Source organism: Canis lupus, chromosome 21 (genome assembly GCF_011100685.1).
Source record: "Canis lupus familiaris isolate Mischka breed German Shepherd chromosome 21, alternate assembly UU_Cfam_GSD_1.0, whole genome shotgun sequence".
NCBI classification, from domain to species: Eukaryota; Metazoa; Chordata; class Mammalia; order Carnivora; family Canidae; genus Canis; species Canis lupus.
In genome coordinates, this window is record NC_049242.1 from 39,807,815 (window position 1) to 39,823,278 (window position 15,464).

The 15,464-nt window shown below is 35.4% G+C and overlaps 1 protein-coding gene across 11 annotated transcripts in view; it reads right to left on the reverse strand.

The window, feature by feature from the left end:
- Positions 1-15,464, reverse strand: part of SOX6 (SRY-box transcription factor 6) — a 588,321-nt gene that overhangs the window by 418,548 nt on the left and 154,309 nt on the right. For 2 of the 11 annotated variants that reach the window (XM_038569139.1, XM_038569130.1), the window contains exon 1: positions 1,520-1,574. The exons of 8 other annotated variants lie outside the window; for them this stretch is intronic. The gene's annotated coding sequence lies outside the window, so the exon portion shown is untranslated. Of the gene's footprint in view, positions 1-1,519; positions 1,612-15,464 lie in introns of those variants that run through there. One more of the 11 variants, XM_038569143.1, reaches the window with a different exon arrangement.

A 15,464-nucleotide genomic window follows, 5' to 3' on the forward strand; every position in this document is an offset into this window, starting at 1 on the left:
TCCCAAAGTTCTTCTGAAGAAGTTTCTGTTTTGTTCCATTTGCACTAATGTAGTCTAGATAGCCACTCAAAACTGATACATTTTTATTTAATAAGTGACAGAAACTCTTCAAAAAAATAATCATCTCCACTGATTTTCAATTTAAAACCTGCAACCATACAGTTAATTCTGAAATACGACCTCTACAAATTCACCATTTATTCTGGCTTACTGAGTGCTCACTTCGGCAACACACACACTAAAATATTTTGGCTTACTAGCCTGGTGGGAATCAGTTATTCCTTGATAAAGGGTTTCAAAACTACAAACTTTGAGTCTTAGAAGGCTCCTTTCCACTTACAGAAGTAGCTAAGTTTGAGAAAACATCTAATGGATGCTGGATCCAGAAATTTGTCACTATATCTCAGAAAGTATTAACAGTCCAACACCAAAGAATACCAGCAAACAGACAGTATATTGTAGTCTTTCACCACAGCAAATGCAGCTGAAATAGCACTGTTTTTAATTTTTTTTTCAGTTCAGCACTCATGACTCAAATCTCTATTGTTCTTCTAATATCTCGGACAGTTTTTTTTTAATTTTTATTTATTTTTGATAGTCACACAGAGAGAGAGAGAGAGGCAGAGACATAGGCAGAGGGAGAAGCAGGCTCCATGCACTGGGAGCCTGACGTGGGATTCGATCCCGGGTCTCCAGGATCGCGCCCTGGGCCAAAGGCAGGCGCTAAACCGCTGCGCCACCCAGGGATCCCCTCTCGGACAGTTTAAAAAAAAAAAAAGGAAAGCAAAGAAAATCTTTGGTCTCACAGGGCTACATGATAGAGGGTGTACTAATTTTAAACTCTAAAAATTTCTCTGTTTTGGACCACATGAAACAGAAGATCAGCGAGGAAAGTATTCACGGTTTCTGCATGAATTTCAAAGAGTTAATGTGACAGAGGCCTTACACATGGTTTTAGGGAGATACCTAGAGTCAGTTACCAGTCTTTCCACTCAGATACACTCATCTAGCAGGAGTAGGAGTGATTACTGGGCAGAATTCCTAAACCCCATGGCAAAGGAAATACTATCCTATATAGCACCACTCAACAATTATCCCTGTGAGCAATTAAAATAACCAGTGAAGTGGGTCTCCAAAAGGAGCCTTCAGCCATTCCTTCATGGGAGCCAGCACTGACAATGTGGGCTGCCAAAGCTGGCACTAACACTCGAAGAACAAGAAAGAAAGGCCAGCAAAGCTCAATCTTGCATCTAAAGATATTAAAAAGGAAACTAAATGACATAGGGAAAACTATCTTAAGAATTACCCAATTAATGGAGAACAGGAAAAAACATCACATGATAATATGGCTTTTAAGTTCTTTTTTACTTTCCACCTATCCCTTTACAACTTTATCAGTAATGATTTTTTTAAAATGAAGCCCTAAATTATTGTTTGCCTTTTATAAACAAGGATGATACCTGGCAAGAATGCCATTTGCACTGGTTTTCTAATGTTTTGATCAACCAAATCTTCTCACCTGGTCTTTAGCAGTATCAACCATTAGATCAGTGATTGAAGGCCATGGAACAGAGCAAAGGTAATAGGTCCATATAAGAATCAAGACAAGCATTGTGCCCTCATTAACACTAGGTTCTAAACAAACAATAGACCCATGTTCAGAGAGCTGTACTAATTCTTCTCAATAGAAGCAGCTTGGGTTTAACTCAAATTTTCCTTTAAAAATCTCTTTGTTTTGACAGGCAAAAAAGAAAGAAAAACAAAAGCACCTGGATATCAGAAAAAGCCTTCAGAGAACAAGGATGAAAAAAAGAAAGCTTGAACTCCTTAAGAAGAATCATATTTGAATATCCAGTACCTGGTGCAGAGTAGGTGCTGAAAAATTGTGTTGAATTAAATTGTGATACATTTAGAACAGTAAGAACAGAAGAAAGTCAGCACCTCTTTTGTAAGAAATTGCATCAGTAATCATATATCAGATACTCAGAAAGGCCAAACTTGAAGAGTTCCTAACATTTGTGAACTATTTTTTATAAGATGAAATGAAACATCGGTCAAATTACATATGGACTCAAAGCTACTCCCCAGATTTTTTATAGAGATAAAAATCTAACTAAAATTAACTCCCAGGAGAGTCTTGGAGAGAGAACAATGTCATAAATGGCTTAATGCAACCAATGGGAAAATTGTGGGACCTGAAGGAGAAGTTCTATCCTTGTACCTTTTTTTCCAAATCCTTTACCTTTTAAGGGTATTAGGGATATAAACAGACTAATTAAAACGTATTTAAATTTCAGATCATGTGTAGCTCCAACTTTGGTTCAGGAACCTTTTTCAATGTTCAGTTAATGGTTTCTCTAATAACCAGTATCTTCCCTAACCAACATCATAAAACTACCCTCCTCTTAATCCCAATTGATCATACTATAGGTCTGCCAAAATATATTCAAAAATAAACACCAAAATAATATATAGAGGCAATCTCCACACTTACAGAGACTTATAGAGGCAACCTCCATGCTTTACCAACATTTTCTCTATTCCCAATTTCCTCCCCCAGTCTCTCCCTGTGCCAAAATTTAAAAAACAAAACAAAAATGCCAGCTTAGGTTGATGTTTCAAAATACTTTACAGATAAAAATATTTTTCCTCCTAGCTAGAGTTTAAACTTCGTGTCTCTAGAACTCCTATGAATTCCTCTTAGGCTAAAATATATATGACTCCCAACTCACTTTTAAGGCTAAAATACCCTTGATTCCAAAACAAAGTAAACATACTATATAGAAAGTAAAAATTATAGACTAATCTCACTTAAGAACAGAACAAAAAATCTTTTAAATATTAATTAATTCTACAGTGTAAATGAAAATCCATCAAGAACAAGTAGGTTTTTATCTCAGTAATGCTACATGGTTTAGAAACTCTGCCAATGATGCCATGTTCATAGATTAAAGAAGAAAAAGTCTATAAACTTCTCAACAGATGCAAGAGATAAGGGGAATAAAACTACAAAAAACTTCATAGTTAATGGTAAATGTTAAGATGCATTCCCATAAAAAAAAAACAGAAACTGTGTCTTCCCTCAGTAAGAACTTCAGGCTAATTGTAAATGGAATATCTCAAGACCAGGAGGAAAACTATCCAAAATAAAACCCAAATGGCAGATCTCTTCCAAAGAAAGACATACAAGGGCATCTCCCAGTGTCTGTATAGGCCATGGCAAGCTTTTTGTGACAGGAAATATTTATTATATAACATCAAATGAAAAACAAATAATACCCAATGATATCCATGCTCTGATTATAGTTATGTGAAATTAAAAAAAAAAAAAACATGGACAAGGACTGGAAACAAGCAGGTAAAAGCAAAAACAGATTGCATATTGTGAAATTCTGTGTGAGATTTTTTTGTTATTTTAATTTAAATGTCATAAAAAAATTTAACAACAAGAATAATAATAAACGTCTATGTGACTCCTGTAGGATACTATACCATGAATAGGTTTGGGTAGGAGAAATAGTGAATGACTAAAAAGAAAGATTACCACATTGAAGGGTTATAAGAAGAAGAAAGGAAGGGCTCTTAGAAGCAGGTTCTAGGGTAACAGGAAAATTTTTTTAAAAAGACAGTAGAGGGGCACCTAGGTAGCTCAGTGGTTGAGCATCTGCCTTTGGCTCAAGTCATGATCCCAGAGTCCTGGGATCAGGTCCTGCATCGGTCTCCCTGCAGGGAGCCTGCTTCTCCCTCTGCCTATGTCTCTGCCTCTTTCTGTGTGTCTCTCATGAATAAATAAATAAAATCCTTAAAAAAAGAGAAAGAAAAATACAACAAATTTATAGATTTTTTTTTTACTGGATTAAAAAATACAGTTCTCTGGGGCACCTGGGTGTCTCAGTCAGCCAAGTGTCAGAATCCTGGTTTTGGCTCCGACTCAGGTCATGATCTCAGGGTCATGAGCTTGAGCCCTGTGTCAGGCTCACGCTCAGCGTGGAGTCTGTTTGGGATTCTCTCTTCCTCTCCTTTCCCTGCCCCCTCAAATAAGTTGGTAAATCTTAAAAAGAAGAGGAAGAAGGAGAACAAGAAAGAAAAAAGAAAAAAGAAGAAAGAAGAAAGAAGGAAGAAAGAAGAAGAGAAGGAGAAGGAGAAGGAGAAGGAGAAGAAGAAGAAGAAGAAGAAGAAGAAGAAGAAGAAGAAGAAGAAGAAGAAAGAAGAAGAAGAAGGAGAAACAGCAGCAGCAAAAGCATTTTTCTCCCAGGAATTTTATATTTTAAACTGAATTTTTCTGGGTTGCACACTAGGGGTCATTTGAGGAAAGGCGAAATCCTGCTTAATGATAGATAATAAAACTTCAAAATCCACTACCTCTGAGAAATTCCACCCATACAACTAAGTGTGCATGCCATTCCAAATGTGCTGTTGTCTGCATGGACTCTTAAAGGTTAAGGCTTCTGTAACTTTGGCTTGATGTTACAATGGTTCTTTTTTTTTTTTTTTAGAATTTTAAAATATTTTATTGGTGTTCAATTTACTAACATACAGAATAACACCCAGTGCCCGTCACCCATTCACTCCCACCCCCCGCCCTCCTCCCCTTCTACCACCCCTAGTTCGTTTCCCAGAGTTAGCAGTCTTTATGTTCTGTCTCCCTTTCTGATATTTCCCACACATTTCTTCTCCCTTCCCTTATTTTCTCTTTCACTATTATTTATATTCCCCAAATGAATGAGAACATATAATGTTTGTCCTTCTCCGACTGACTTACTTCACTCAGCATAATACCCTCCAGTTCCATCCACGTTGAAGCAAATGGTGGGTATTTGTCATTTCTAATAGCTGAGTAATATTCCATTGTATACATAAACCACATCTTCTTTATCCATTCATCTTTCGTTACAATGGTTCTAATGGGGCCTTGGTCTCCTGGACTAGTTAACACCCCAACCTCTGAACATGATCATTTCCTTATGAGAACATAAGCACCCAAGGAATTTAGATCTAAGACTCTTAGATCTGAGGAACATATCTATAATCTACAAGAATTAGGGAGAAAACAGTGTCAACTTAAGACCTTGTCACTTAAGGTTTGCCAAGTTAAAAAGATCAAATTTGACTGAGAATATACATCCTTGAATGGCAGGGGGAAAAGCAAGAAAACCTAGGATATTATCTTAATGTTGGGTTTTTTTAATATTTTAAGTAACAAAATCTTAATATAAAATGGTTCAGTATTGCTTGAGAGATGATCAAATATCAACCTAGTCTTTACATACATATTTTATATACATATTTCAAACAATGTGAAAAGACAGATAAAATGGAGCCCTCCTAAAAGGCAAATATACATTAAAAATATTACCCCTTTAAATGTGACTTACAAACGTCGAGTAGAACGTGCATAACTAGATTTGGAGAATAAATTTTCATCACAATTCCAATTATTTTTCCAGGAAAACAGCAAAATTTGTACTACAATATCCATTTCCATTTTTTTGAGTTTTTCCAAACTAGTGAGAAGATTTCTAATCTGAGGTAAATCCATTAAAGTTGATCTTAAGTAGAATCACATATTAATGAAAAGATTAACATATGAAAATGTAACAAGCAGAGGATATTTCTTCAGAGCACAGGTACTCTCTCCAATTCCTGTCCAAGTTATACATCTAACAAATATATCAAACTGCAATAGATAAGTGAATATTAAAAATATAGGCAAACCTCAACTTATTTTATTAGAAGGAAGGAAAACTATATATTTATTTTTTAAGATTTTATTTATTTATTTATTTATTTTAGAGTGAAAGAGCACGTGTGCATGAATGGGGGAGGGGCAAAAGGAGAGGGAGAGAATCTCCAGCAGACTCAGCTCTGAGCAGGGAGTCTGATGCAGAGCTCAATCTCATGACCCTGAGATTATGACCGGAGCCACCAAGAATTGGGCATTTAACCAACTGAGCCACCCAGGTGCCCTGAAAAACTGTATTCTTTAACCCAGGAAAAAAGTCCATAAACTTGTTCCATTTTCTTTTTAAAATTTTTCTCTATTTTTTTTTTTGAGTATAGTTGACATACAATGTTACATTAGTTTCAGGTCTACAACATAGTGACTCAACAACTCTATACATTATGCTATGCTCACCACAAGTATAACCACCATCTAACAGGATACAACACTATTACAATACCATTGACTATATATTCTTTATGATGTACCTTTTATTCCTGTGATTTATTCTTCTGTAACTGGAAGTCTATTTTTTCCACTCCCCTTCATTCATTTTACCCATTTACCCTACCCCTTATTTTCTATCAACCATCGGTTTGTTTTCTATATATTTATATATCTGGTTCTGCTTTTTGTTTTTTCATTTGCTCTTTTAGATTCCACATATGAGTAAAATCATACAGCATTTGTCTTTCTCAGTCCGACTTATCACTTAGCATAAAAACTTGTTCTATTTTCAAAATAACATAAACTTAAGTCTTAGAACTTACCTAGCTGTGTCATCTCATTTGCATTTTATTCTTTGACAATATTAATCATTTCAATAGGAATTGTAATGACCTTCATCATATCACCCCACTCATTTGCACTCATGGAAAGTGGAATAAATAAATTTCATTATTGGATCAGTCAATGGACATCAAAATATTTCTCCAAATCCCATATATCAATCCACCCTATCAGTTCTATGGTCAGTTGCATAATTTTGGTTGTATTCATTAGAACACTTTGTTACAATAAAAAAACTAACTCAAAGCAGCTTTATTTAAAATAAAAAAATTCTTAGCTCAACATAACTGAAAAGTCCTGGCTTCTTACACACTGGACTCAGTGTTAAAATGATGTAATCAATTATGCTGAGTCAAATAAGTCAATCAGAGAAGGACAGTCATCATATGGTTTCACTTATATGAGGAATATAAGAAACAGTGAAAAGGACATAAGAGAAAGGAGGGAAACTGAGTGAGAAAAAAATTAAAGAGGAAGACAAACCATGAGAAACTCTTAACTCTGGGAAACAAAGGTTTGTGGAAGGGGAGAGGGGTAGGGCGATGGGGTGACTGGGTACTGGGCCCTAGGGAGGGCACTTGATGGGATGAACACTGAGTGTTATACTCTATGTTGGCAAACTGAATTTTTAAATTTTTAAAATAAAATAAAACAATGTAATCAGTAATTGGTCTCTCTCCATATCTCAGGCAGGTTCTCCCACTTCAGGGGCAAAGATGACTATCAGAAACTCCAGGTTAGCAATGACAGTAGAAAGGCTGTGCTTCTTTCCCATTAATTCCCAGCAAAAATCCCAAGATTAAATATCATTGGCCTGACTTGGATAACATGTGTATTTCCTAATCAATCAATGTGACCAGGCATATGGAATGCCCACTCTCTATGACTTGGGAGGATAAGGGCAACTCTACACAACCACATTTACCAAAAGAAGCATCATTCTCCAAAAACATAAAATAAAATCAAGGTGCTTTTACTAGAAAAATGCTAGAACAGGAATACAGTAAACTGTGTGTAGCTATAAATCATTTCTTTTTCCAGTAATTATTACAGTGAAGTAACTTCAGGTAAAGACAATAATAACAAATGCAAACTCTTCATTGTAATAGCAGTTGCACAGCACAGATTTGCTTGAATTGTTTCTAGCAGTCCAAAAAGAGGAACAAAAACTATGAATCTAGTTATTCTTAAGGTAAATGAGAACAAAGGATTTTTCTTTTGGTAACTTTAGTTCCATTTCCTCACTTCAGGGCCAGCTGTCCCAAGGTACTCTTTCTATCCTTCTTTCTATTCTTAGCCATTGTCAATTTTAAAATCCTTAGGACACTTGCAAAGATTTATAGTAATCTATCTTCAGCTACTTTCCCTAGAAATTTCCTCATGGGTCCCTAAGCAATACCAAAACTGCTTTGGAGCCCAGCTATAAACATGTTTCTCTATGAAGTCAAGAAAATCAACACCTTTATTTTGAATGAAGATCACATATAACTTAACTCATTTACCTTAATTTTTATTTGAAAAGATTTCTACATTTTTAATTCATATGCCACAAAAGAAGAACATACTAAGCTAATATTGACCCTTTATATCATGGGTTGAAAACAACCATCAAATGTTTTCTTGAAAGGAAGATTTTATATGCAAGAATGGAAGGGCAACACAAATGCAAAGAAAGCCTGGGGAGAGTAGATAAGCCATTAGTGGAAGGAGTGAATGAGACATCAAAGGCAATATTCGTTGATGTCAAATTCATTCACACATTTATTTTATGCATATGTTTGGAGCACTAATTATGAGCAAACTACTATATTAGAGACAGTATCAGGAAGTATGGTATAGATTTCACTCTAAAATCGTGATTGACAAGAGGGACTGAAGGAGCAGGAACAGTAACGCTGAGGGTGACATGTCAATTCCTTCTTTATTCCCCAATCACAAACTCCAGATTTTGTTCAGGGACCCACAATAAATAACATAATTCATATTTTAAAAAGATGTTGCATTAAACTCATCAGCAAATTCAAGAAACTATTTCCTCCTGAACTCCCAGGATAATATGAAAACAGTAAAGACAATCAACACATATAAGAGAAACCAATGTAAGAAGAGCAATGTAAATTTCATAAATTATGAAAGGAACTGAGAGTGTGGAGTCTTTCAAAATTTTTTATTATCTCAATAATTATTTACTGAGTGCTTATGGAAAAACAGGTACTATATAGTCATATAAGTTATTTAAGATGTATTTGATTTAATATACCTGTCCTTAAAAAAAAAAGAAAAAACTGGGATCCCTGGGTGGCGCAGCGGTTTGGCGCCTGCCTTTGGCCCAGGGCGAGATCCTGGAGACCCGGGATCGAATCCCACATCGGGCTCCCGGTGCATGGAGCCTGCTTCTCCCTCTGCCTGTGTCTCTGCCTCTCTCTCTCTCACTGTGTGCCTATCATAAATAAATTTTTAAAAAAATTAAAAAAAAAAAAAAAGAAAGAAAAAACTGATCAGGGACACCTGGGTAGCTCAGCAGTTGAGTGTCTGCCTTTAGCCCAGGGCATGATCCTGGAGTTCTGAGTTCCGGGATCAAGTCCTGCATGGGACTTCCTGCATGGAGCCTGCTTCTTCTGCTTGTGTGTCTCTGCCTCTCTCTTTCTCTCTCTCTCTCTCTGTCTCTCGTGAATAAATAAACATCTTTTAAAAAAATTGTTCAGAAGCTAACAGAAAGGAATAGTTACAGAAACTACTAAACTACTAAAAAGACAAATCAGGACAAGCACAGAAAGAGAAATACAAAATACTGTGGAAGTTCAAATGAAGTGAGACCAGAGAAGGCTACAAGGAGCTGGGACTTGAAAGATGAAATATAAATCCCACAAGTAAAAATGTTTACCTGAAATATTCCAGTAAAAGGAATGGTATGGAGTAGAAAAATACAAACTGCTTCTATACTAATCAGTTCAAAAATATCTAAATGATTTTAGATAAAGATATCCCATTCATATCTTTTTCATACAACCTATTTTTTTAAATCCTACATTTTAAATACATTGTACTATTCAAAATTAGAAGATTCTGAGTTATAAATAATGCATGCTAGAATGGCAGCTATCATATTCACAATGTATAAAGAATGAGACACTTCATATACTATCTGAATTGGGTATTACATGCCAAAGATACCCCAAATACATACTTAATTTTTCAATTTATTTTATATTTTTATATTTCAGGAAATGAGCAATAAAATGTGAAGTAAACCTCCCACACATAATGGGAAGTATGTTTTAATGTTTGAGAAGCTATATATAAATATATATATATGTAAATTACCTGCTTAATTGGGCACGGAAAATCTGTATCCTTTCACCATAAAAACAATTGGGCCTTTGTTACCTTGTAGCCAGCATATAAATATATATACTATTTGCACAGATACACCATTAACTACACAAGCAGAATAAATTATTGATAATGAGAGATATTGCAAACTTCAAGAATATCTGGCAGTCTAAATGGCATGGCATTGGGCAAAATAATAGTAAAGAGAACCTAGGAGAAAATAGTATCTCTTGACTATATAAATTCCTGGGTTGAAAGAGTAAAGTCTTGAAGAATACTGGTAGATTTGGGAATCTCTTGATTTTAAATATTTAGCATGAAGTTCAGCACATGTGGCTCCCCAAGGAATTTTTCCCAAAATGAAGCTATTGAAGGAATACACACTCACTACACTAGCCTACTTATCCCTGTACAACGAACATGATCACAAAGCTTCCCCCATAAGGTATTAGCACCACAGTAGGTTAAAGTAGAACCAGAAACAATCTGACTGCCAGGTACACTCTGATCAGCTTGAAAAATCCACCTTTATATTCATAATCAAGTGCAGACCAGTAATTCATAATCACATCAAATTTGAATAGAAAGAAAATGCATGTCCATACATTAGACACAAAAAGATGCTCAACATCATTCATCATCAGGGGAATACAAATCAAAACTCCAATGAGATATCACCTCACACCTGTCACAATGGCTAATATTAACAACACAGGAAACAGGTGTTGGCAAGGATGGAGAGGAAGGGGAACCCTCTTACCTAGTTTGTAAAAAACTATGCAGTCACTCTGGAAAACAGTATAGAGGACCTCAGAAAGTTAAAAATAGAACTACCCTATGACCTAGCATTGCACTATTAGGTACTTACCCAGAGGATACAAAAATATTAATTCAAAGGGATACATGCACCTCGAGTTTTATAGCACATTATCAACAATAGTCAAATTATGGAAAGAGCCCAAATGTTCATCAACTGATGAATGGATAAAGAAGATGTGGGATATATATATATAGATAGATATAGATATAGATATATATATACACACATATATATGTAAAATAATTGGATATATATATACCACACACACACACACACACATATATATATATATATGATGGAATATTAGTCATAAAAGAGAATGAAATCTCACCATTTGCAATGATGTGTGGATGGAGCTAGAGTGTATTAATGCTAAGCAAAACAAGTCAGACAAAGACAAATACCATATGATTTCACTCACATGTGGAATTTAAGAAACAAAACAAATGAGCAAAGGGGGCAGAGAGAGAGAAAGAGGCAAACCAAGAAATAAACTTAAGTATAGAGAAGAAACTGATAGTTTATGGGGGAGTGGGTGGGGGGATGGATTAAATAGGTAATGGGGATTAAGGAGGGCACTTGTTCTTATGCACTGTTTTGTACCTAAATGCTGAATAACTAAATTCTACACCTAAAACTAATATTACACTGTATGTTAACTAACTTGCATTTGAATAAAAACTTGAAACATTAAAAAAAGAAAGAAAATGCATATCCAGATAGAAACTCTTCTGCCAAACTTCCTATAGCATGGCATACCAACTCTCCCCACTACGCAGCTTCATGTTTCTACCATAACTCTTTGCAAAGGAAATATGAAACCACAGATAGGTACAGAAATTTCTAAGATGTTGTCTAGTCTCTCTAGTACTATAAAAATAACTTATTCTGAATCCTAGGCAGTTTTCCAAAGATGGCATTTTAGAGGATCCCATTGCCTCCAAAATTTCAAATTTGGGAAATTGAATGCTACCTGACAACTCCTGGAAAAAACTGATGGCTAATTTGTACCAGCTAGAAAAGTAAATCTGTCCAAGTTTTTTTGAATTAAGGACTCCTCATTCCAACAGTTTTACCAGTTAATCTCTGAATTTGAACTTCAAGTGTCCATAACACTAAATCATTCTCAATCACATCTTTTAAGAACTTTATACTCTTCTCTTCTTGTCAACATTTCCTATATTCTCACTCATCCACTCAATTATTCATTCGACAAATACTCATTGGATGTTTACTATCTTCCATGCATTGTAAGTGGCAAGGAACCAGAAGGGTTTTTTTTCCACTTTTGGAGCTATTAAATTTGTGACTGGATATTGTAATAGTGTCCTTTAAGGCAGATACCAAGTACTCTAAATCTGAACTAATAATTGGATGGGCAGGGTGGAAGCATGGAGACAGAGATGCTATAGAAACAATCCCTCTACCTTCTACCTCTCACTCCAAACCATGGAATGAGGAATAAGAACTATTTAGTAAATTTGAAGCCTCATATTTGTGCTCTTGATACTAGACCAATTCACTGACCCTCAGACAAGATTTGCTGGGAAAGTTGAAGCATGGTTCTGCTTGAAGAGAGGAAGTGAGCTGCTTTTTATTAGAAGGAAATAAGCAATAACAAGCAGAACTGAAAAATCCAAATGTGTTTTTTTTAAATCCATATATTAGCCCTTTGAGGCTAACCGTGACTATCTAATTGATGAGAAAGCTAACGGCAAAATATTTACTTTGGGTTCCATCCAGACTGCAACTGCATTGCCTTCTAGTACTTCCACACCCTGGCCCATCCCATCAACTGATGGCATATTGTGTTCCCTATCTAAAAAGCCCAGACACAGGGCTAGAATGTGACTAATTAAGCAAAAATCCACAACTACTATGGAGGTAGTAAGAAGTAAAGAGGTCAGAAAGATCCTTGGCAGGCATTTACAATCCCCAGCCAGTTCAGGCTTCTGCCTAACAGATGATGCCACAGTTTTTAGGATTTAAAAGGATTCTCTTTTCCCAGAGGACCAAAGTCTACCCTAAAAATAGAGAAAGATGGAATACAATAAAAACCAGAATGCAGTAGAGGAAGGAAGAGGAGGGAAAGATTTTGCTACAAATTTCCAGCTACTTAATTTAGAAAAAAAGGAAAATGTTTTATCATAAATTTCTAATTCTCATATCTGAATCTTTTCTTATTTTAAAAAAAATTAAATGCCCCAACTACTTTTATGAAAGAAATGTAAACATACTCATAAAGTGCAATCACCTAAACCTTATGCAGATATTAACTAGTACAGAGGAATTGTCAACAATTTGAATTTGTTTCCAATTTTTTCATGCAAAGTGATCCCCACTTTTAACTCTCTTGGTTTTTATAATTTTAAAGTGCTTTGTGCATTATAAATTACTTCTCTTAGTTTATTCTGTTACTAGGGCTCTCTCACTGGGTAAAATGTTTCGAAATGTTCTCTTAACGAATTGACACTCCTGATCCCACAGCTTCAAAAAATATGATGAAATTATGAAAAAAATGTTCATTTTTTGGAATACTCACACAGTTGGTCCTTGCACATCATCCTATGCTCGTGAGTGCTAAGAATCTTTCATTTATGTATTACAGCCACAGACATCTAAAAATGTATTTTGCCCTCTCCTTATACCACCGTATCTGGATAAAGCTATTGAAATTGATACACACAGGTAATGATCATGCCAATGAGAACACAGAGACTTTATCTCAAACACTCTCGAAATAGAAAGTACTTCTCTACCTTCTTCAGATCAAAATCTGTAAAATAGATTATTTTAAACAAGTGATACAATGGTCATCATTAATTTATTTTACTCTGCCTTCTACTGCTACAAGAAACAAAAATAGCCTAAGCTCCAAACACATTGTAAAGGGAGATTCAAGAATCTAAGAATAAGAATTATTACCTTGAGAACATGCTACTCAGGCAATGGTAGCACCACAAGGTAACTGTCAATTTAAAACAAAATACCACACAATGTTTCTACTGTCAAGACAAAATATAACAATTAGCCTTAAGGAAAGTGCATCCGGAATAGGAGAAATGGGAAGAAGTGACAAATGTTTAGCCTGAGGCAGACTTCAATCTGGCAGGTTTCCCCACATATTCCTAATAGCATTCAATGGACCAAATATCCTTGGCTCTCTCTTATCTATTACTTTGGGATTATAAACAAACAGTGGTAGACAAAAAATGTGTGTTGGGGATGGGAGCAAGGGAAGGAACCTGGATGCCAGGCTTCAAACAGTTAAGCACAGCACCTTCAACTAATATGGAAAGTTAAACAGAAATTTTTTACAAGCTGGCACCGGCTCACATAATGAGATGCATTGTCAGTCCTCACTAAGTGAAATATTTGTGTTGCCATGCAGCTAAACAAATGCCTTTTTTCACTTTCACTTAAAACAGCCTCCCACTCCTATTTCTCTAAACAGTAGATGCAGGCCTAGCGGGGTAACATGTGTAGTCTGGGCAGTATGTTTCCTGCTACCCCACAAAAGGAGTATTTATGTTAACATTCCAGATTTGAGGGGAATTATAGAAACTCCACACATTAAAACCAATGTAAAATTTCTGGTATTTTACTATCTTCACTTATCAATCAATGCAACTTGGCACAAAATGAAATAATACAGTGGCATTAAAATCACTAAACAGTCAAGAATGTGGCAACATTTTTTCACGTCATTTGCACATTACTATTCATAATGCTACAGCGATCTCCTATATAAAATATGATGAATTCACAAGTATGATTATCAAATTTATGGTGTGTGCTCACTACACCACACATTATGGTTTTGTAGCTTGTTTGCCCTGAAGTAACAAAGATTTGCATAGAGTTTAAATGAGTATGGTCTATACAAACTATAGTTAAAATATTATTACAGTTATATGCTTTTCTATATAAACCAGTAAAAAAATCATATTTCCTTCTTCTTTAGGGCAGTATTTTATTACAATTAAATGAAAAGCTTAGCTCTGCTATTTCTCTGAAAACAAAATCAAGACCAAAAGAGAAACAGTTCAAGAATAAGACCTGAAAACCATAGTGAGAAATTTTAAAAAAGAAAAATTTTAAAAGCCTAAAGCCTAACATGAAGCCCAGCTAAATATCTTGTTTTATTTCTAAAATAAGAGTATTATTTCTCTGAAAAAGAAAAGAAAAGGAAGGAACTTCCCAAGTACCTAACATCTATACAATAATGGTGAAAAAGCTACATAGCTGGATTTTTCTTGTCCCTAGCAAGTGTCTGAGGCAACGTGGTATTTTAAACCTCATGTCCAGAGCCCCTCCAAAACGTAAGTTACTATCAACACCATGGTAATAGCTGATCTCCAGCTGCCTAATTCAGCATAGGGCTCCCACTCCTATTGTAAGTGGCTTTCCATGGAGTTCAAAATCAGAGAGTATTCCAAAGAGCTATTCTCTTTGAGTTTAAGAAGCATTTCTAGGAATGCCTGGGTGGCTCAGCAGTTGAGGGTCTGCTTTTGGCTCAGGGCATGATGGGATCTGGGATGGAGTCCCACACCTCTGCCTATGTCTCTGTCTGTCTCTCTGTATCTCTCATGAATAAATAATTTTTTAAAAAAAAGAAGCATTTCTATAAGAAGAGAAACAGTGACAAATCTTTAAAATTTTTCTGAGATTTCTCAAAGTGAATCAAACTCAACAGTAATTCTTCAATTCCGTATTTAAACATTACTTGGAAAAAAAAACATTACTTGGGAAATAATATATTCTATCCTGAAACAAGGTAATTGTTCGCTTCTTACTCTG